The 25,131-nt window shown below is 31.0% G+C and overlaps 1 pseudogene; it reads right to left on the reverse strand.

Moving 5' to 3' along the window:
* The window catches only part of LOC136782968 (general transcription and DNA repair factor IIH helicase/translocase subunit XPB-like), a 588,849-nt pseudogene extending 564,136 nt beyond the window's left edge, over positions 1 to 24,713 (reverse strand).
* Positions 24,714 to 25,131: the final 418 nt, after the last annotated feature.

The raw sequence follows: 25,131 nt of genomic DNA on the forward strand, positions 1-25,131 counted from the left end.
TGTGTATTTTTTAGTTTTGCCGTTGTTGCAGCCGCTGAGCAATATATACAAAATTTAACATAAATTGTTAAAAAATTTTTTTTTTAATTGATGCAGTAAGAAAAAATTTTAAGAAAAAAATGCAATAAATTTCGATTCAATAAAAAAAGTATTACTTACAAACTCTTCTTCTTCTTGTATATATTTATCCATATTATATCACTGTTAAAATTATTCAGGCATTGATGAATGCAGAATGAGAGATCACGGTACACTAAACCGCAGTCTAGGTTTCATTATGCAGTAAAGTAATTTGATCCGTAATATTGATTAATAACGAAGGAAGTATGTAATAACGTTGCATGTATCAAGTATTGAATTTTTTAAATATTCAATTTGTATATTATTTAAATTAAAAAAAAACCAAAGTGACTTTAAATTACATGTTGTTGTCTTTATTTCATTGTCAAAATGATAACAATTTTGTAATTATATAAAAATAAGGATTACACTTCTCTTTTCTACAAAAATGGTTTGCATAATCTTTGCTTGAAGTATTCATCAACAAAAGATATAAACTTTGCATGAAATTACGGTAGAATGGTGAGTATGATGTTAGTTTCCTGAAACGTAGGATGCTGGTTCAAGTCTAACAAGATTTTTTTTCCTGCAGCTAAATTATGAAAAATGTTTATATTATTAATTATACGGAGATATGAAGTACCTGGAGAGAACATAAGTTTGCGGGGTTGCCAGATAAAGGGTGAGGGAAACGAATACTGGCCGTAATCTTATTACTTGTAAGAATATAGCTATATATATCAATAATAGCATTCGGGCACATTAGTAATTTGATACTTCTTTAAATAATTAAGGCGTTATAGAAATAGAAATGTAGTAAATCTGTATACAATAAAAAATATTAAAGAAAATAAAATAAATACAATGCAAAGATGTGATTTAAAAAATTTAGGCAATATTTAAAAAAAAACACATTTACATGACCTGCAAAGATATATTTCTTTGAGATTATGAAATTTACTTATTAACTGTCCTATGGATTTCCTTTCAAAATTAAAAAAAAAACAAACATACCAATGATTCTAACCAACCATCATGTACATTTATAGTATTATACGATTTAACGTAATCTGTATTTTCCGTAGGCTTATTTCTTTATTTGGGGTGTGAATCTGTTTTCTAATAAATTTCTGGAACCTATGATCTTATTTTTTATTTATTTAAATTCTATTTTAAATTATTATAAAATTCCTTTAGTAGCATTTTGGAAGCTTCTGCCTTTGCGTCCTTTTTCGAACGTGACGGACCGGCACCCTCAACCTCCTGATATTTACTGCTCGCCTGTAAAAATTATTATTTTCATTTTCAAAATTACTAATGAATATTTCAATATTTATTTCAAGAGTTTCATCTCTAATATTACAATTTTTACAATATAGCATTTCATTCTAATCTTTTTCTTGTCATTTAAGATTTCTAAGCAATCAGTCGGTATTTGTTACTAATAAATACTTACTTTATATCTATATCGTTTGTCATTCCTTGGACCTTCATCCAATGTCAATGTAAATTTCGGTTGCTCCATCTTCCGAGCCTGACAAAACTCAAACAATTGCGCAGTGGGCTGCTTTCCTTTAAAAAAAATTTTACTCAAAATAATTTATTTATTTATTATTATAATGTATTAATGCTCTTTGTAATTTATATTTACCTACGTATTTGTCTTTCCTCCATCCTGTACCATAATCTTCGGTATCTCTTCCAAAACCTGATCTGTCAGGTTTAGATTCCACGGAAATGGGTTCTCTAATTCCATCCCCACGTTTACCAATCCCTTGACTTTTAGTCCATCCCATTTTATTCATCATCTTTTCGTATTTCGGATAAATAGCCATTTTCTAAATTGAAGACAGTTAATACATTTAAAAAAATTTATTCCCAAAATAAAATCTTTAACATAAATTATAAAACTTACGGTACTGGTAGATGATTGTTGTTTTCCAGCGTTTTCTGATTCCATCTGAAAAAGAATTGATATTATTCAACTACAATTTTAGATATATTGTTCTAGAGCGAACTCGGTTTTATATAGAAATTAGGCATGATTATTAAAAATTTTTATATGTACATAATAAGTTATTTTCAAAATATAAAGTATGAGAAGTGACTTAAGGGGGTCGTCTAGTGTGAATAGTTTATTTTTATTGCTTTTATAAGAAATTTTTTCTGGTAAACCATTGAAATAAAAAAATCTACAATTTGTATATTAATTTTATTAACATTTAACCTAAGGTTTTTACAAAATTTCATCTCAATATTTTGCACTAAATATATAACATACGCCACTTAACATGAATGCGTGTTTAAAAAACGTTGCTCCTCTGCTGCCCTAATTCCAGCTGTTCTGCTTATTTAAAAATAAAAATTTAAGTGCCATTTTATAATCGTGATACTTGAGGTAATATAGTGAACTATAATAAATTTAAAATTCCAAAAACAAGAGAAGTTACACGCTTTAGAAAATTAAAAAAAAATTTTTCACATTTTTTAGGGGTTTATTTATCTGATAAAAAAAATATTGAAGCAATGTTAATTATTTTTGTTTACTTTTTAGTTATACATATATTGAATATGCTGTATAATTTTGAACATAATCAGTGAAATAGTTTTTGAGATATCATGGCAGCAGTTTGAGAAAAACGTGTTTCGAGAAACACTAACAAACTACCGTGCGCCCCGTATACGTATACTTGCTGTGTATACATGCAGCGGCTTACGGGATGAAACTTTTGAATGCCTTCGGATTTTGATAAATCATTGTATCCACGTAATCTATAAAATTTTTTAATGTGAATTAAAAAAAAATGATTGATTTGACCTAATACACTAGACGACCCTCTTAAATGTTTTGTAAATCATGTAGATAGTACAGACATTGTTATACAATCTTAATAAAGAATGTTATGATATATATAAGAAATTTGTTGTAAATTTCTGCATCATTATTAAAATATTTTTTTCAATTTCTTAATAATTTATTTTGGCTCTCATGCTTCAATATATTGTTGTCTATTTGGATTAATATGAATGTTCTTAAAAATTATTAAATGGAATTTCAATTGAGCATTCGATATTCTATAGGGTGTATCAGCATTGATGCTTTTAATTTTAATCATATTTTTGAGCATAAAATAAGTCGAAAAGTCCTATACTTTAAGATCCGGAAAAGCATCATTGCTGAGATAAATTAATTTTAAACCGATAAATTAGGGCTTTCATTCAACGGAAAAGTGGCTTTAATTTCACTTTCGTTGATAGTTCCCCTTGAAAAAACAAAAGAAATTTGTACTTCTCCGCTGATTAAAATTGTCCTACACGCATATACACATACGCACGCAACTACGCCGATTATTAATATTACCTCCTATAATGTCTTACATTCCTGCTCCTGGTGCTAAAGAAATGAATTTTATGCTTATTTTTAAAAGGATCCTCGATAACACGCATTTAGTTAAATATTCTGGAGAATAATATGCGGCGTTATTCGTAGACTATAAATTTTCAAGCAAGGCCATATTATTTTATGGAAATTTAGACCTAAGCCAAAAGCTTGAAGGATCCCTTTACGAATAAATAAGCCTTTTTCAATTTTATGAAGGGACAAACCAAAAAATTAAAAATAAATTTTTCTTTATGCCGTAAATTGTCCATAGTTTTTGCCTAGTCTTTTTGCATAGTGTCCGCCTAAATGGACTTGGCAGTAAAATTAACCATTTGCTATGCCAGATTCTAGATTTAGAAGTTGATATGGCACCAAAAAGTAATATTTTATAATTCATCAAGTAAATAGAAATAAAGTAAAGATAAAAGCACAAGCATTTACTAACTTATCTCTGAAATCTTCTCGTACCTAAGAGTGTGCAAAGACTATGAATAATAATTTACAGCATTAACAAAAAATTATTTGTAATTTTATGGCTTCTACCTTCATATAATGAAAAGAGGATCATTTATTATTAAAAGTATTACTCAAGTTCTCCACTTAGATTGAAATTTCTAGACTAGACTAGGTCTTACTTGAGAATTTATTTTCAAGTCATTTTGCTCTTCCAATGATGCAGCAAACCCTTAAATATGATAAAACAGTGAGATTTCCAATAACAGGAAAAAAATACAATTTCTTATAATAGCATTTTCATAATATAATACTTATTTCTTGACTATCTTAGAGCAGTTCATATGTAATGTCGCGTCATCGAATAAATAAAACGACTTGAAAATTAGTCTACGTATAACGCCGTATACTATTCTCTAGATTATTTAACTAAATGCGTGGGATCGAGGATCCTTTTAAAAATAAGCAGAGAATGAATTTATTAGAACTAGGAGCAGGAATGTAAGACATTATAGGAGGTAATATTAATAATAGGCGTAGATGCGTGCGTATGTGTATATGCGTGTAGGACAATACTGATCAGCGGAGAAGTACAAATTTCTTTTGTTTTTTCAAGGGGAACTATCAACGAAAGTGAAATTAAATCCCTAATTTATCGGTTTAAAATTGATTTATCTCAGCAATGATGCTTTTCCGGATCTTATAGTATAGGACTTTTCGACTCAGTTTATGCTCAAGAATATGTGGTTAAAATTAAAAGCATCATTGCTAATACATCCTGTTTATAGTTACTAGATGGGTGTACTTAAATTATACACCATACACATAAGTAAAATTTATCGATGCTTTGATACTTATTTTTATAGTACAATAAGTGATTCTAATCTTATCTGGTGCTATCAAACGTGTATACTTTTATTTGTTAATTTATTATTAATTAAAAAAAAAACTTTTTCGTCTTCCGGAATAAAAAGTAATCTAAGATTAAGTTGATGCAATGATATAAATTTTCATGAGCATAAAAAAACTGAGATCCTGACTAATTTAAACAATATATTGGAAAAAGGTATTACTTACATCTTTCTGATCACTTAAAATTTTATTGACTTTCAATGTAGAACTTGTCCAAGCTTGAATAAGATGTTATTTGAAGGTGAGAACACGGTAGACTGTACTGCAGTCTTGCATTAGCAATAAAGAAAAGCTATTCGACCCGTATTATTGATAGATTACTACAGAAGTGTAATATAACGTTATATCTTCAAGCATTGCATTTTTGATACACCATTTTTAAATGTTTAACATTTCTTATAACGCAAAATACTAATAATTGAGTGATATCACTTAGCCTTATGCTTTCTTAAGGGGGTCCCTCTGTGTGAATGTCGGTTTTTTAACCTTTTTTTATTAATTTTTTTCTTAAATTTATGAAAACATATATGCCCCACTTCTCTACTGTATATTTGTTGATATTTTAATAGTATATAATATTTTTGTTAAGGCGAAATATTCACTGGAATGTGCGTGACTTCATTTCGAATGCGCTCATGAAGAAAAAACGAACCAGGACGGTCTCCACCATTACGGCTGATTAGCTTTTTTAAAATGAACAAATAAAATGGCATTTTAATCTATATATTTGAAGCTATCGTATGAACTAGAATCGATCAAAAATATTAAAAATTGAAAAATTGCCATGTTTGAAATTAAAAATCAATTTTTGTATCAATTTTGTATGTAAAAAAACGGTTTGGAATTTTTGATTGATTCTAGTTCATACAAAAACTATACATGTGAGGAAGCTATTGTTCAAATTTCAAAGCAATCGGTAAATTTGTTTTCAAAATATCATGGTGACCAGATTGAAAAATGTAGATTTGAAAAAAACGCGTTTAAAATTTTGAATAACAAATATTAAGATTATGAAAATTCGTTAATGACTTAACGGCTATAATTTACCAATGACTTTGAATATTAGAAAATTACTTTAATAGCATATTTTACACATATTTAGGAATACATTTATGCAATACAAAAAAAATTTAATTTTTCGACATATCACACGGAGGGATCCTCTTCAGTGATGATAATTAATTATAAGATGTTAAGATTTTTGTTGCCACATAAGGATAATTATTTTTTTTTAATAATTAATGAATCATTATAAATAATGTATCTTTAAGTAACTGTTAAACCTCTCAAAGTTATTATAATATTAAAAATTAATATGTTCAAGTGCAAAAGTACTTTCTCTTAATTGAAAACTTCATTTATTTATCTTTTTTACGGTTTCATGTTAGTATACAATTTTGAACTTGTATATACGTGTTTCACAGATGCTATTTGTCTTAATACGTTTTATGAATTAAATATTTTTCATTTACACAGCTCGTCTGATCTAGTATTGTGTAAGACGTTACGTTTCATAGCGTTGGAAAATCGCGCTATATGTTATCTACTCTTCATTAGTTGAAGGCATTGGAGAGTAAATGGCGCAACATCAATGCGTGAATTGATTTTGGACAAGGGAATATACGAATGAGATTCATTGTTTCATTCGTCACACTTCTGATCAGCTTGAATTCTGATTAAACAGTTTTTTAGAAGTCGCTCTTGGGTGATGGTGAATAATGAAGGAATGATAAAAATTATCCGATGATCTACGGTATTAGCTATTATACAGTGACCAATGAGGATTAATCGTAGTCGTTTTACGTACCTATAAATCGAACAAGTATTATATTTGATTAAATTAGGTCTTTTTGATGCGAATACTTATTATGATATTATTAACGATTTTTTCAAAGCATATTGTTAGTATACAAATTGAGCCGATGAATTATTAGGGAATATTGAATCACATAAACTTTTCAAATATTTTCATTTACTTGTACCTTGTCATTCTCTTGGAAATGTTTATAACATTGTAAAATTATGCATATCCTTGTAATTATTTTTCAAAGTTTTCATCTGTCTTTTCAGCAGCATATTTTGTGTAGAACTAAACGATGTATAATTATTTTACGTGTATATTTTTTTTTTCCGACGCATTGCGAGGCGGGGGAAAACTTCCTATAAAGCCGAAGCCTGCTGAAGTATCTTGGGCGACCGATCTATGTGACCCAAGATTATGCTGGATTTTTACCAGCTAAAAACCCCCGCCCCCTCCTTCCTGAGATTTATAATAGAATTTATTTTCTCAGGTAGGAGGGAAATATCACTATATAACCATGATATTACATTTTAACAGCTATTTATAAATGGTAAGGAATTTTATATCCATATAGCTAATCCGATGGAAGTATTCACAGGCAAATTTGAAAAAATATTTTTTCAAATTAATATCCCTCGCTGCTTTCTATAAAGGTGCTTACCACGACAGGACAAATGTCATAAGAAAAATCTCGAAATGATGCCCATATGAATAAAAAAATTCAGAAATCATTTCCTAAAAACGATTCATGGGACACAGTAAAGCAGGAAATTCTGGCATTTTTATCTTATCCAGACAAAAAAAAATCCTAAATTCAGAATCAACAAAGTCAAATTTTTAATTATTAATTATAATCTTAAATCATACATTTACAATTGTTAACAATAAATTCAGACATTCAATCATCACCAGGCTCATACTAGAATCTCTTTTTCATCAATGCCTTAACCAGTCTTTTAACCCCATTGGTAAGATGGATGGCGGATGAAAGGTTATTCCGTTTTAAGTACTCCAAAGTTCAGAAACAATCGCATTCAAGTGCAATTATTATTTCTGCACCTTTTAACCTCCAGTGTCCTGGACCTCCAAGGGGTAGAGGTCTAGCGCACCATAATAACCCGCGAGATTTCTACTTCCCTTTTTGGTCCAGTCGGAACAACTGTGGAGGTGGAGGACTATATGTTTATGTTACATTGACATTCATTCTTATGTATAATTTAAATAACCCTGATTCTCATAAAAGATAACTAATAAATATCTATATATATAAACTCATTTTAAATTTTGACTTTGTTGATTTCTGAATTCTAAAAAAAAACAAATAAATTATTATTAATGGCATAAGGACCCTTCTAGTTAAATAACATTTTAGGATATTTAATTTCTATCCTAATTATCTGAAACAATGAAAAATTAATGGTATTAAACAATTAAAATTTATTGGATCTTACCTCACATTTCGTTTTCGTATAACTTGATTTTAGTAAAATTTGCGCCTTGCTACATCGTGTGTATCTTATTAAATTTTTCATTCTAAGCTGAAACAAATATTAAACATCAAGTCAATAATCTCTAAAGAGAATATCCTTTATATATAATTTTTAAAGATTATCTAGGATTTCTTACCAGATTCATTTTAAAAGATTTTTATATATTAGTTACCCTATTAATAATCATATTAAATATTAAAATGTACATAAGAGTGTAAAACTTTATACTTTGCTGTTAATTTAAATTATAAATATTATTTATTTCTTTGAATCCTCGGGGTCATCTACATCTTCATTATCACTATTTGCGGGATATAATGTTAATGAATTTTGATTCTTCTTTTCGACGGTTTTATATAAGTCTTTTGAATTCATTAAAGTAATATATTTCTCTGTAATTTCCATATTTATTGCTTTAAATTGTTTGGCTTTTAAAGCATTTTTAAAAACGCAGGTCGAATTTACAGAATTTTCTGAAAATCTATTGCGTTTTTTCGTTTTGAAATCGCTTAATACAGAAAATGTTCTTTCTGGATCTGCATTTGAATGTGGCAGACATCTCAAAGCTGATAACAGTTTCGTTAGGATTGGAAAATTTACAGTTCCGTTATTATTAGTTTTTAATATATTTTTCCACATTTCATCAAAATTTAATTGTGCAAAGTTTGTTTTTTCTTCATCTGTTGTGTCACTATATAATAAATTCCATTCCATTTTTAAATCTTCTTCCTGATATTTTTCCAAGGTTTTTTCTGCAATGACGGAAATATTATTAAAAGTATCGTTTCTATTACTTCCTAATAGAGCACTTTCAGATTTTAAAACTTCTAATTTTGTCAAGAATTCATCGTTTATAGGAAATCTTTTCTTAATTTCTGTCGCAGCTGTTATATAAAATTGTAAACAGTGATTTTTAATGTCAAGTACAATATCCGCATGTCCTTTATTTCTCAAATCTGTAATGTAGTTTTCACATTCAGGTCCTAAATAAACTCGATCAATCGGTTTTAAATTATTTGTTGCGGAAAAGTTTATTTTTTCCGTATAATAATTCATTAATGGTTCCATAATGAAGTTTTCACTTAAATTCTTTAATAGTTCTACAGATTTAGAGCGCAATAAGTGAACTCTAGTTTCATATGACTGGAAAAATGCATTGAATGCATTAAATAAATTTAAAACATATTTTAGAAATAAGAAATATGCTTTTGTGTCAACATTTTCCACAATCGATAATAATTCCTGGGCAGACGTCGTTTTTTCGCATACAACCATTTTCTTCAAAATTTTTCAATAGAATTCCAAGAGTTTAAGATTCTTTCAATACACGTGTAACGGCAAAGCCAACGCGTATCGCACAATTTTAAAATTTTATGCTTTTTTTCTTGAAAGGCTTCATGAATCTCATCGTAAATAGCAGAACGTTTAGGACTATTATTTATATATGTAGACATTTTCTTAATGAAATCTTCACAGATTTCAGGAATTTTATTGCATGCGGCATTTGCAACTAATGCTGATGAATGGCAAATGCATGGAAATGTAATTAAATTTTTACATTTCTTTTGTAGCATTGTCTTAAAGCTCATATTCTTACCTGTCATGACTGATGCATTATCACAGGCATATCCAATAATATTTGTAAATGGTATGTTTAATCGTTCCATTTCTTCTTTGAAATATTGAAATAATTTTTCTGCAGAACAGTCTTTAGCATCAATATTTATTAACTTTAACAATCTGCATTGAACGTCCAAAGTAATTGCGTCCACATATCTTACGAAAAATGTCATCCATTTTTTATTAGAAATATCGCTTGTTTCATCAATAAAAACTGAGAATGGTGTTTTCTTAATACTTTCTACTACATTTTCAGTTTCAATAGGGCATAACACATTTGTGATTATGTTTGTACATTTAGTTCTACTTACTTTCATGCTTTGCAGAACATTTTTATCTTTGCCAATTTCTTTGAAAAAATTTAATATGTCATTAGCTACATTGTACGGTATATTTTTTTCACTCATTAGTGCAGCAAATCTTATCTCAGCTGACTTCCTTCTCTCATCTAAAGAAGTAGTTGGCTCATCAAGTTGTGAAATATTATCCAAATTATTTTCTATTAATTTTTGTGTATGATGTTCGGACTTGGAATGAGCATAAATATGGCTAAGCATACTTTGGCCAGTCATATTGCAAATTTTGCAGTGATAATAATTTTCGTTATTAGGTACGCTGCACAACCACAATCTAAATTCAGGTATCTCCAACCAACACGGTTTAAATCTTTGTATATATTTTTCATTTTCATCATTGTTACTAATGAAATTATTACAGGAATTTGTGATTTCATTGAATCGAGCATTTTTTTGGTGTTTATGTCGTGAAACATTTGTTTTATTGCAATTAATCGTCCTATTACAAATTTTGCAAAAATAACAACAAACATCAGATGGATCTTGGGTTATCCAATCTTTATATCGAGGATCAGATAACCATGAATAACAAAATTTCCTTTTTCTTTGTTCTATATTTTCGTTGACAGATTCCATTTTGGAATTACGTTTTTAAAAGTATAAATTAAATAAAATTTATAAATATATAAAGATATTATTCAATAGCGAGCAGTCAACTCTGAAAAAAGAGTGAGTCGCTTAGCGAGCAGTCGACTCTCAAAGAATAGTCGGTCGCTTCTTAGCGGTCTAAAGAGTTCTTGTCAGTAAGAAACTCAGAACCGCTGTTAAATAATATAAGCGAACAATGAGTAGAATACTCAGTCGCTGAAAATATGTATTAATATTTATCCGTAACCTTAGTAAAAAAAAATTTTTAAAATTGACTGGGTAATCTGAAAATAAAAAATACTTATATAACAAAAACATTATTACACATTTTTTATAACATTTACAAGATTTCTTCAAAGGATTTATGCAGGGAGTATTAATTTTCATGTATTTCATCAAACGAATTCATGGAAGAAAATAGATTAGGAAAATATTACGTAAAATCCTTTGAAATGTTTACATATATTATAAGGGGTAAGTCCATTATTAACGGACACTTAGGCAATTTAAAGAATAGCTCAGCAACTAATTTGAAAAGGAAAAATTTCTTGTTTTTAACTATTAGTCAAAGAACTTATGAACACATATACAGGGCGTATGACGAACGATGGCCATGTCAATACCATCGGGTAGAGTACGAAAAATTATAAGCAAATAAATTCTATAAACTGTTTCGCTAGCAATTTTGGTTAAAAAGTTATTTGCAGTTAAAGATTCTACATTATAATAGCCGTTCTTAAAGAGGAAGGTTCTTTTGGTAATGCGAAAAATGCTAAGATTATGTGAATTAGAATAATAAGAAAAACAGAAGGTCAAACACGTCCACCTGAACCTATGTAGTGATTGAAAAACGAGCGGCCTAGTTTCACGCGCGCGAGTACGAGCGATATAAAAATTATCAAAACTAAACACTTTCGGAAAAGCTATAAGCTAAGATTATAACTTTTGCAATTTGCATTTAACAAATTAATAATAATTAGTTTTGAACTGCACATATTTTTACTATGAAAATAAGTCCAATTATGACATAATTACGACTATTTCTAGCGATACTATTGATTAATTAAAGCTTTTAATTAACTGTAGAATTGGCGTATTTATATTGTGTTTGGACTCCTTTTTAATCTCAAAAATACGCACAAATCAAAAATATAAATAATAAATTTGTTATACGAAAATTGCAATAGTTTCAATCTTAGCTTATAGCTATTCTCGAAAGTGTTTATGTTCATTACCAAATTGTAATGTAATATTCTCTCCGTGTAGGATATACTGCTCTTTTGAGAATATTGAGAAAAGCATATTCATATAATATTCGACGAATATTCGTATGCTATCTGGGTAAGTTCATGCCTACGCGCGATGCACAACAGATATAGATATGGCTGGAGAGTTTACTATCCTATCACAGTTATCTTATTACACGTGTATGATAACGGGTTTAATTTCGCTCTTTTTAAATTTCACGGCATAAGTGAATATGTGTAGGATGGAAAAATATGTCTATTGTTGAGAGGTTTCGGCTACTTGTACTGTATAAGGAGCCTTCTCCTCTCTCTACGACTTATCGTATTAAGCAAATTAGATTTACAACATCGTCCTATACAGGGAATATCAGCAATCATGTTTTTAATTTTAACCACATATTCTTGAGCATAAACTAAATCGAAAAGTGCTATAAGATCCGGAAAAGCAACATTGCTGAGATAATACAGCGTTATTCGTAGATTAATTTTCAAGTCGTTTTATCTTTTCGGTAACGCGACATATCAACTGCTCTAAGGTAGTCAAGAAATAAGTATTATATTATAAAAATGCTATTATAATAAATTGTATTTTTGTCCTGTTATTGGAAATCTCACTGTTTTATCAGATTAAAGGTTTTGCTGCATCATTGGAAGAGCAAAATGATTCGAAAATAGATTTTCAAGTGAGGCCATAGTCTTCCCTCGAATTTTCGACCTAAGTGGAAAACTTAAAGGATCCCTTTACGAATAAAGAAGCCCATTTTCATTTTATGAAAGGATAATACACAAAATTAAGAATAATTTTATCTTTATGCCATAGTTTTTTATAGTTTTTGCATTTTTACATAGTGTCTGCCTAAATTGACTTGCCAGAAAAAATAGTCAATTGCTAGACCAGAATCAAGTTTATAGTGATTAGAAGTTGATAAGGTTACAAAATGAAATATTCTACAAATCACCAAGCAAATCATAATAAACTTTAAAAGAGAAAAGCATAAGTATTTACTAAGTTATCTGAAATCTTCTCATACCTAAGAGCGTGTAACGACTATGAATAAAAATCTACAGTATTAACAAAAAATTATTCTTAATTTTGTGGCTTTTTCTTTCATAAAATGAAAAAAAATTATTTATTCATAAAGGGATCCTTCAAGCTCTCCATTTATGCCGAAATTTCGAGATAAGACTATGACTTTTCTTCAACACCAATTTTCGAGTCATTTTGCTCTTCCAATGATGCAGCAAACTCTTAAATATGATGAAACAGTGAGATTTCCAATAACAGGAAAAAAATACAATTTCTTATAATAGTATTTTCATAATATAATACTTATTTCTTGACTATCTTAGAGCAGTTCATATGTAATGTCGCGTCATCGAATAAATAAAACGACTTAAAAATCAGTCTACGTATAACGCCGTATACTATTCTCTAGATTATTTAACTAAATGTGTGGGATCGAGGATCCTTTTAAAAATAAGCAGAGAATGAATTTATTAGAACTAGGAGCAGGAATGTAAGACATTATAGGAGGTAATATTAATAATAGGCGTAGTTGCGTGCGAATGTGTATATGCGTGTAGGACAATACTGATCAGCGGAGAAGTACAAACTTCTTTTGTTTTTTGAAGGGGAACTATCAACGAAAGTGAAATTAAAGCCACTTTTTCGTTGAATGAAAGCCCTAATTTATCGGTTTAAAATTGATTTATCTCAGCAATGATGCTTTTTCGGACCTTATAGTATAGGACTTTTTTACTTAGTTTAGTCCCAAGAATATGTAGTTAAAATTAAAAACATCATTGCTGTTACACCCTGTATAATAGAGATAAAGGAGGAGAGTAATATACATGTATGTCGCGAAACGCTTTTTTTTATTATATTAACGAAATGGCAGTCTTTAATTGCAATGATACTGCATGCTAGTTAAATTTTACGGCATAAAATTCATTTCCTAGATTAATTAAATAAACAGCAAATTGTATTAACATTTGCTGCTCTAAGGAGAAAATTTTTCCAGTATTATTACAGCAAAACTTAACATTCATTCAAGCAACGGAACTGTCTGCTTTTCATTTCTTATTGCGTATACGCATGTTCAGCTGCTATCGGACAACGAATGTTTCTCCTAGTACCGGACAGCAAAATTAAATCAAAACGTCTCAATATTGCTGTCTCTATGTTTAAATTCTGGGATTTTACTACTAAGCATAAAATTATGAATAATAAAAAGTTATCTTATGAGAAAAATGTTAAATAACGAAATGGCTTTGTAACATGCCTAGAAACGAATGATGAAGATTGAATTCGAAGCTCAAATTGTAAAGGATATGCCTTTGAAGCCTGCATTAATATTTCGGAGTCATTTAGCATTTATATTTGTGATGAATGTAATTTTTGTTAAGCCTATTCAAATTTTAATACTTTTTTCAATGTGTCCGGTACAACTACACAACTACAAGGTGCCACAGCAACACTTTGTTTTTAATAATTCTTTTACGAAAAGTTTATCGATGTTAGTTATTAATATATGTCAAATATTAATAGCTTTCTTCATATACATGTGTTTGTAGGTTCTTTGACTAATAGTTAAAAAAAAAGAATTGTTTTTCCAACTAATTGCTGAGCTATTCTTTAAATTGCTTAAGTGTTTGATACTAGAGGACTTCAACCTACATATTCTATTAGTTAAAATAATGCAAACATCAATATATTAGGTGGAAAATCGGTATATAGTAATGCACACGTTAAATAGGATGAATTTATCTTCCCCCATATACATGGAATTGGTTTACGTTTATTTGTACGCTCATGCTTATAGGACATCACTATCAACGTGCGCTTAAATTTCATTTGGACTACCTCGCAACCAGTATATCACACCATATTCCGCCATGTATACCGTGAAAATGGTTTATTTGCATCAATATGAAATTTATTTGTCTTAAATAAATGGTAGAATGCAATAAGGCGAAAAAAGGTAGTGTTTGTGAGCAATATATGCTCTATTTGGGTGTTTTAATTGAACTAATGAAATTATATATTTGTCCTAAACTTATCCGTTGCTTTGAACGCGGTTCGAAAAAAAGATTTTTGTTTAAATAATCATGGCATATATCAGTCTTTCAACAGCTTCGACTCGACTATTATACTAATTATTAGTTATTATTTACATGAAAAAGAGATTTTTAAATTTTCTAATTTTCTGCCATAGCAATGGGACTCGAACCTAGAACCTCACGATCATCAGCCTACAACCTAGCCTACTGCGCTAACTAGCAATTCTTACGAATTTGGCCTCGGATCCTAACTTGTTAAAATAATAACTTAAGAAAATACATATTTTTTAAACAATTTAGAAAAAAATAATAATGATATGTAAGCAAAATAAGAATGCTAATAAGAGTAAGAGGGAGTCTCTGTATAAACGTCCTAGCTTAAAGCGTACTTATTTGTTTAAATCTATCAAAACACTTGTCAAAAGCCTTCTAATAAAAATACAGCTTAGTTGTACAAAATAAAATTGTACATTCGTTGAAAGTAAAAATTATTTCTATCAATTTAACCGTAAAAAAAATTCTGCAAATTTTATATTTAATTCATTCAAAATATGATTTATTTCTCTCAAATAAATATTATTCGTTCGAATAAATCATGTTGAAATAGACTATATTATTCTGTTACTCAAGTAAATAATATTACGACAAATATACCATGTTTGAACAAAGAATTCAGATTCTGCAGGCAAATAATACATTAGTTTTTATCACATTTATTTGGTTCAAACTATACTTTTCTCTCGGTGATATCAACCTGATTGATGCTTAAAATTTAATTCAGTTATGTTAGTAACAATAGTTAAGATTCGAAGTCCAATTTGTAAGAATTGCTATTTTGCGCAGTAGGCTAGGTTGTAGGCTGCTGACCGTGAGTTCCAGGTTCGAGTCCCATTGCCGCAGAAAATAAGATTATTTACAAATCTCTTTTTCACGTAAATAATAACCAATAATTAATATAATAGTCGAGTCGAAGCTGTTGAGAGACTGATATATGCAATGATTATTTAAAAAAATTTTTTTTTTCAACCGCGTTCAAAGCAACGGGTAAGTTTAGGACAAATATATCATTTCATTAGTTCAATTAAAACACCCAAATAGAGCATATATTGCTCACAAACATTACCTTCATTTCGCCGTATTGAATTCTAACATTTATTTAAAACAAATAAATTTCATATTGATGCAAATAATCCTTTCTCTCGGTGTAGGAAAGTATAAAGCTGCTGTCCGATTTGCGCATAAAACGCTCAGAGAGTATATATAGTTTACGTTACGTTTATTACATGATTGATTTATAGCGTTTTAAGTATGTATATGCATGTATCGGACCGCAGCCTAAATATGTCGCGTGTTGTCACAGTAATTGTGTACTTTTGCGATTCGTTTAATTTTTATGAGAAAATAGCACAGATCATAAAGCGCGCGCGATCTTACTACAACTTATGATGATAAGTATTGTAAATTTGATTAAAATTTGAGATAGATCTATCTAGCTGGGTTTGTATACAGGGTCCATTATAAAAGTAATGCGCATAATTTTATTGTGACGTGAGTGCGCAAAGTATATCTTTAGAAAATACCGCGCGTCCAATCCGCATTGCCATTATTGCCACACAGGCTAGTCAATTAGTAATAGACTTGCATTGGGCGAACTTTGTCAATCTTGAAATTACAATTTCTCAGAATCTACTCAACTATTTTATGTTTTTCGTTTAATGTAGGTTTGAAAAATCCAAGAAATCTGACTTTGCCATCAATTTTTATAAATAATAAAAAATTTAAGATTTCTGAAATGATTTTTATAATCATGTCTTAACCCTTTTCCTCCCAAATAACACAATTTTTTTGTTAACTTTCAATGTTATATCTTTTGATGAAAAAATCACGTGAAAAATTTATCACATATCATTTATTATAGATTTTTTCCTCCTCTTTCAAATGCCGTTGAGTAATTTTACCTAAATCGTAAGCCGGATAAGCTATAAACCATTTTTCCGAAAAATGCATAAATTTTTCACGGTTTCTTCTTTCTAAATGTTTATTTTGAATAGGAAAAAATTGTCACACACCATTGTAAACACCATAAACAGTGTTATAGATGTTTACCCTTTCAAGCTTCGTTTTTTTTTGTAGTAATTCAAAATGGCGGACACAAAATGAAGTCCGAAAGGAAAAATTTTATATTAAATTTTTGCGATTTTTTTACTCAAAAACTGTTAAGTTTGGCAAAAAATTCCTGAGAACAAAAATGTATTAGAATTAGCCAGAGAATAACCTCAAATTTTTTACACACTGTTTTCCAATATTTTTGAAATTTTTTATTTTTTGCCTCTTCAAAGAACTAAGAATTATTTTAAAAATTCTGAAAAAATTTCAGAATATTCTTCGATTAATTTTAATATATTTTTGCCGTTACAATTTTTTTTCCAAATTCTATAGTTTATAAGGAATCGTTAAATGTTCAATGTCGAAAACGTTTTGTAATTTTTATCTTACTAAGTTTTTTCAGTCGGTGGATTTTCAATTTTAAAAATACTATCGGATTCGGCTGTATAGGTATATGCACAAGTTTGGATATTGAACTTTTTCGTTATAATATTTGTGCTCTTGATACATACTTATAGGAAAATTTATGTACTAAATGTAATTATAATAGTACAACACTTTTGTAGTTATCTGAATCATATTATAATCTGTTGTGCAGCTTTTTTGGAAATTCTAAAATAATAAATTACATTTTTTTATTTGCAATCGTCAGTTATTATTTGCACTAATCCTAATTTTAATTTTTGGTCAGTATAGCTTTACATAGAAGACATAGTTGTCAGTCATAATTCTCGTACATAAATACACCTTACTTTAATTTTTCTTTACAATGCCGAAACGAAAACGACGAACGAATGAATCAACAAAATTCTCGCATCTGAACATTACAAATGTTTTGCACGAAGATTCGTGTCAACTATTGGAATATGATAATCGTATAGACGTTTCCGTAATGCCTTGTGCTAATGATTCTGATGTGGATTCTGATTGGTTCAGCGATGACGATTTATCTCACAAAGAAATATCAAATGAAATAGAAAATGTACTATCTTACAAGCAGATTGTCAATAATTATTCTATTGATCAAAAGTATTTAGAAGAAAAACATAAGTATAAGTGGACATCGGGAGAAAAAATGTATGATGAAGTACTTAAAAATGAGTATTTATTGACTGATAAACAAAGAAATCACATCCTTGCAAGTTCGTCAACTCAATTATTCGAAATATTTTTTTCTAAGGAGATGAAAACTCATATTATTGAATCATCTGCCGAAAACGACTTGCATTTATCAATGAGTGAATTCGATACTTTTCTGGGTATAATTATTCTAACAATTTTTAATAAAAGACCAGAGATCAGTGATTATTGGTCTACCAATCCATTATTGGAGTGCTCTGTAGTAAAATCAGCCATGTCTCGGAATAGATTTCAAGAAATCAAAGGGAAAATTGCATATTCCAAAAAATCTGAGCAAAATCAAGATGACTGTGTCTGGCGAGTACGTACCATCTTTCAAATTTTTAGAAAGAATTTGAAACATTTTGGTTTTTTCCAAACCGCCATTGCTGTTGATGAGATGATGGTGAAATTTTTTGGAAGATTAGCAATAAAACAATTTATTCGAAATAAGCCAGTTAGGTTTGGTATCAAGATGTGGGCCTTATGCGGAGCTGATGGGTTTTTATTCGATTGCGATATTTACGGTGGGAAAAATGCAACTATCGTTGGGAAGTTAAAAAAGTGCGCTTTGGGAAGTAGAGTGGTTCTCGGTGTTTTAGAAAAACTTTTTATAACTACCGTAAGACAGAAACTGAAAATGTACCATTTATACTGCGACAATTTTTTTACTAGCTCTGATCTGTTTGTGCATTTGCAATCACTAGGTTTGAGAGCTACGGGAGTTGTGAGAAAAGATAGGGTAAAAGAAAAAAACGATTTGGATAAAAAAGCTCCACGCGGAACTTTCGCTGTAAAACATGATCGAACTAGCGGCATGAATTTGATTACTTTGATGGATTCAAAAGAAGTATCGATGCTTTCTACGGCTGCTGGAGTAGGATCAGAAAGTAGTGTCAAAAGATATTCAAAAGAATTAAAAAAAAAGGTGGAAATCAAAATGCCTCTTGCATTTACAACCTATAACAAATACATGGGAGGTGTAGATATACACGACCAGTACTGTAGCAAGGCCTCACCATCCATGAAAAGCAAGAAGTGGACTTTTTCAGTATTTCTAAGAATGATTGAGTCATCTATTGCTAATGCGATTATATTGTCGAATGCTGTGCGTCCGGAAAAGACTAAAAAATCGACAGTTAAAGATTTTGCAATTGAAATTACACAAAATTATTTATCAAACTCTAAACTAAAAAATCACAATTATTACAAAACAAACAAGTATAAAAACTGCTTATACAATTGTGGTAAACGCAGCTTCTTTTATTGCAATGAATGCAATCAATACATTTGTCAAACATGTTGGAATGAATCTCATGCTGCATAAAAAAATTAGTTAATTTTTGTTTTTACAATTTTGTTATTTCAATCACAAAATAGAAAAATAAGTAAAATATGATAAAAATTTTAAATATAATAAAAAGTAAAAAAAAATAATTTCACGTTTATAAAACAACGTTATATCCATGATAAGAAATGCTGATGTACATAAATTTGTTTTATATCAAACAATATTACAGAATTTTTTTTTTTTAATAATTCTTAGTTCTTTGAAGAGGCAAAAAATAAAAAATTTCAAAAATATTGGAAAACAGTGTGTAAAAAATTTGAGGTTATTCTCTGGCTAATTCTAATACATTTTTGTTCTCAGGAATTTTTTGCCAAACTTAACAGTTTTTGAGTAAAAAAATCGCAAAAATTTAATATAAAATTTTTCCTTTCGGACTTCATTTTGTGTCCGCCATTTTGAATTACTACAAAAAAAAACGAAGCTTGAAAGGGTAAACATCTATAACACTGTTTATGGTGTTTACAATGGTGTGTGACAATTTTTTCCTATTCAAAATAAACATTTAGAAAGAAGAAACCGTGAAAAATTTATGCATTTTTCGGAAAAATGGTTTATAGCTTATCCGGCTTACGATTTAGGTAAAATTACTCAACGGCATTTGAAAGAGGAGGAAAAAATCTATAATAAATGATATGTGATAAATTTTTCACGTGATTTTTTCATCAAAAGATATAACGTTGAAAGTTAACAAAAAAATTGTGTTATTTGGGAGGAAAAGGGTTAATCCGACTAAGCTGTGTCTATTATTATTTCATCTCTTTATGGACCCTGTAGGTGTTCACTTAGCGAATATGTAATTTTCGTTTTTCCTTTACTAATTTTGTAAAGAAAAATCATTACTCACATTAATCTTTATAACTCCTGTTTTAGATCAAGCACTGAGCTTTTTTGAATCCTTGTATATTATTATATGGTCTTGACTAATGAATCCAATTCCAATAAGTTTTAATTTCCTATACATATACTGTAATGGTTATTCCGTCAGTGTGAGGGGCCACTCACTCTACGGGTTTTCCCATTACCTTCGCCCGTCCTTTTTATCGGTATCAGGGCGCCAGTTGGTCAGTTGGGTGGCCAACAACCCTACGTTATCAATTGGGTCCTTCGATCCCATTCTTTATGCATCTCATACGGCCCTGCGGCCATGCATATGGACGGTAGCGGTAGCCAGGGTCGCTCAGTATGCTAGGTCGTGGAGAGAGGGGAGGGTTCCTTACGGAAGTCCGAGCCTCGCAGACCTGCCTGCTGAGGGGCATACATTTCTCCCTCACCACCCACACACAGGTGGTGGTGAGGAGTGCGGGAACATGCGGTATCAATTGCCAAAGCATAGCGTTGTGCCAGGAGCGGACCACCACGGAGGCAATGTTCACGGCCCGTCCAGCCATAGCGCAAGCCTATTGGATTACGGAGGGCACCGGGACACATTCCAACGGGCTAACTACGCCCCTGCACAACCCACCATGCATTGGCCGGTATCGAGTCGTGACGTACGCGCAGGCTGGCCTATAGCACACGCCTCACGTACGCGAACCGACCCATGGCTGCTGAGTGCCGCGTCACGCGCTCACCAGCACGCACGGACACATCAGCACAGTCCCATGGTCGCGTTCCGACTGCCTGCTATGGCAGTCTGCGCACGACATTCGCGCAGCCTGCTTGACGCGCGTAACCAGCGTTCAAGCCAGACTCGATGTTCTATTTCCCCTCCTCGTGGGGACTTATAGACACTGTCATTGTTTTAGGACTCCCCGAGGCCGCTTCTCCTTATCTCAGGTTGCCTGGGTTGTTTGGCCTGGCCCTGCCTTACTTCTCAGGACAACCTGGACATCGTTTACTGGGGCGCCGGTCTTTTCATCCGGCCTCTGCCTGTCAACGGGGTCTATCCTTGACGTTAGCTATAATCCACTCGTGAGCCTATCTCACGAGTCGGTAACGTAGGGATTAATAATATCCACTGTTCGGTAGCTTTTATGTTCTTTATTCGGTATCTCGTATACGTAACGGGGAACTTCGTTACAATACATATAATTTTATACAAATAATTATTTTTATTCTTCTATATATATATATCTCTAAAAGTATAGCTTAAGAAATGCTTACGTTTATCAAAAACGATTAGATTGTGTGCTATTTTAACAATTAATTATAAATGTAGCCTCGGAGGGGAAAATGCAAAAAATTGTATTTTCAATTATTCAATCGAACCTCTTCTTTTCAAATCAAATTGTCAGTTTTAAAACAAAGAAATCAATATTGAAAAATTTGAAAATTGGTTACCGACTGATTATCGAATTAATCGAATGCAATCGATTCCACCGATAATTAATTATTAATAAAAACTATATTCTGATTATTTATATCAGCCATTATTTTCACACGGTTAGCAACCATTGAAGAGGATGGACGCAGAAATGAATGTAAGTTTTAAATTTCTTGTAAAATTTCCTAACGTTTGAATTATCCAATTCATTCGTTATGGAAATTAATTACTTTAAATAATATAATTTTCTTTTTTTCAGAATAAGCAGCAGCAGCAGTAAGAAAAAAGCGGGGACCGGCGAGAAACCCGGAGAGCGTGGGTAGCCCACCCACCAGGGGCACCATCATTTACATTACATCCTAAAATGGGCGCTGTGGCGTCAACCCCATCCGGTGAAAGTAATCCGACCACCCTGGCCACGACCGCCCCGGGGAGAAGACAGGCCGGACATAGAAATCCGGCCCTTGTTGTCCCGATGGAGATGGAAGTGACAGTTGCGGCAGCAACCTTGGAAGGTGAAGGAAAAGCTGCCGCTGAAAAAGCAGTGCCTGCTAAAGCTGATGGCGTGGAGGAGGAACATGATGCGGTTGTGGTGCCGGCGGAGCAGTATGCGGACTTTGGGGAGGAAACTTTAGAAGAGAGGCCACGTAGAAGTAAGCTATTATATTATACCATATAATATAAAATTATAATTCACATACTGTGTGTGTGAACATTAAATAAAATATTTCTTTTTTGTTATAGAAGCCAGGCGGACAGACAGAGCTGGGAGGCAAGTACGAGAACAAGAGATGAATTTGTTCGCGGGAAGGGTTATGGCCTCATTCTCGTACTATTGGACCCAAATAATGAGGGCTGAACGTAACCGGAGTAGAGTGAACCAGCAGAGGCAGGGTAGCCAACGAGGCAGAAGAGGCGCCAGACAATAAAGCCAAGGAAATAATAATTAATAGGAGGAACGGTTCTGGGAGCGATATAAATTAAAATAATACAAAATATATATATCAAAATAAATAAAATTGTAAAAATTAATTATACAATAAAAAAATTAATGATACAATAAAAACATTAATAATGTATATCTAAGAATTTATTACTATCATTCTAAACTTTACCACGGTAGAATTAGTTAAATGCAAGCTTGCGTTACTGTAGAATTTAGGGCTCTTAATTTAATAAATAGTAGATGCTTGTTTGCTGTTGAGGAATTATAAAAGATTTCTAATATTCATACTAAACGGCATCATCGGCTCCGGAAATTTGTCTTGGTAACAGCTATTCGTATGATCTGAAATGCATAAACGGTAATGGAACATATGAAATAAATATCGTATATTGAAATATAAATCAATAAATATTAATGCTTTATTTATTATACAGATCTGAGCCCTTTTCCAGGAATTTGTTCTTCATCGGAGTCATTGTCACTTGCTGATAATACTTGTTGTAGTAAATGACTTTGTTTCTCTCTAATCTTATTCATGAAATCTTGCTCCTAAAAGTTCAGTACAATTAAAAACACATTTTTCAGGGCAATACTATTTTGAAAACTTCGTAATAAGAAACAATACCTTATCCAATTCAGCTACCTTTGTGTAATAACTCTATAAGCATAATCCTGATTGAATAAAAATCTTTGACGTTTTCTATAATAATTCATTTCTATAGTATCCTGCGATACCCATGTATAAAAGAATGACTCGTATTCTGCAGCAATTGCTCCTATAAAACGAAAGAAAGATAAGTATTTTTTTCATTTTCAAATTAATTTTACTAACCAAGCGCCAACCTTTCTTAGCTCGCAAAATTCTTTCCAAATGCTGTGCTTCTTGTCTTCGGGATTCACCAAGCGATGATATTTGTACAAGAATATTGGCCTATGGTAAATCAAAAGACGTTTTTGTTACTTTACTTATAAATATAGTAATAACCTTTGGTATCGAATTTAAAGATTTGAAAATTTTTATATATTCTTTCACTTTGACCCTAGTAGGATCATAAATATAATGTTTATTCACCTTACTGTTCAGCCAGCCGTGACTCCCACAACAATTTTCCATCATTGCCCATCATCTGTCTGAAATTCTTTATCTCCTTACAAAGCCTAAAAATTGTTGATGAATTTAAGTAAACATTCATGTCAGGATTAATAGTATCATTTCGAACATAATACCATGCTGGTAGAGGATGGTTCAATTCAATACATCTCTCTTGTGGATTCCTTCAGTCTTCTCTGGATTTGCCTCCAAACTAGCATTTTTGATTTCCTCATCATCTCTGTCCATTTTATTGTAAAGAGTATTATTCTCCCCCTTGGGACTGTAGCTGATTCCTCTGTTAATTCAGTAGTACCTTCTGGTGCTTGCATTTTTCCACAGGAACTGTCGCGTCATTTGGCACTGATTTTGCACCAATCTGTAAACCATGCAGAGCGTTACCTTATATATATAGTTTTCTGTCACTTAAACAATTTATTTAAAATGTTCTTACTTGGAAATGTTTATGGTTATTGTGAGTGGATGTAACAAAAGATCAATCCTCCCTATTTCATCTAGTCTTGCTTAATCTGCATTTTTTATTTGCTGTCTCCATTGTTGAAACGATACTACAGAGTTGCATAAAGTCAAAGCTCTGTTTCTTACAGTACATTAAGCCGTGACTCTTACTACAATTTTCCATCATTGCCAATCATCTGTCTGAAATTCTTCATCTCCTGACAATGCCTAAAAATTGTTGAAGGTTTTAAATAAACATTCATGTCAGGATTAATAGTATCATTTGGAAAACAATACTATGCTGGTAAATGATGATTCAGTCCAATACATCTCTCTCGTGGATTGCTTCAGTCTTCTCTTGATTTGCTTCGAAACTAAACTTGCTCGATTTCTTCATCATCTCTGTTCATTTTGTTGTAAAAAGTATTATTCTCCCCCTTGGGACTGTAGCTGATTCCTCTGTTAATTCGGCAGTACCTTCTGGTGCTTGCATTTTTCCACAGGAACTGTCAGAGCATTTGGCTCTGTTTTTGCACCAATCTGTAAACCATGAAACGATATACCTTATGTATACAGCATTGTTTTAATTGAACAATTTATTTAAAATGTATTTACTTGGAAATGTTTATGGTTATTTTATGAGTTGATAGTGGGTGCATTAACATTATCATTCTCTCTTTCATCTACAATCTTCCATAATGTGCATTTTTGAGCAACAGGGTCTTTTAATTACCTTTCAAGTACATCTAGATAGAAGGAGACTGAACAAAGTGCTTGTTGTGATTTGATGCAAGCTTCACCTGTGTGAATTAAAGAATAAGTAAATAA

Source organism: Prorops nasuta, unplaced genomic scaffold (genome assembly GCF_024137725.1).
Source record: "Prorops nasuta isolate Cenicafe-Biocafe unplaced genomic scaffold, Cenicafe_Pnas_1.2 PNAS00031, whole genome shotgun sequence".
In the NCBI taxonomy this organism is placed as follows: domain Eukaryota; kingdom Metazoa; phylum Arthropoda; class Insecta; order Hymenoptera; family Bethylidae; genus Prorops; species Prorops nasuta.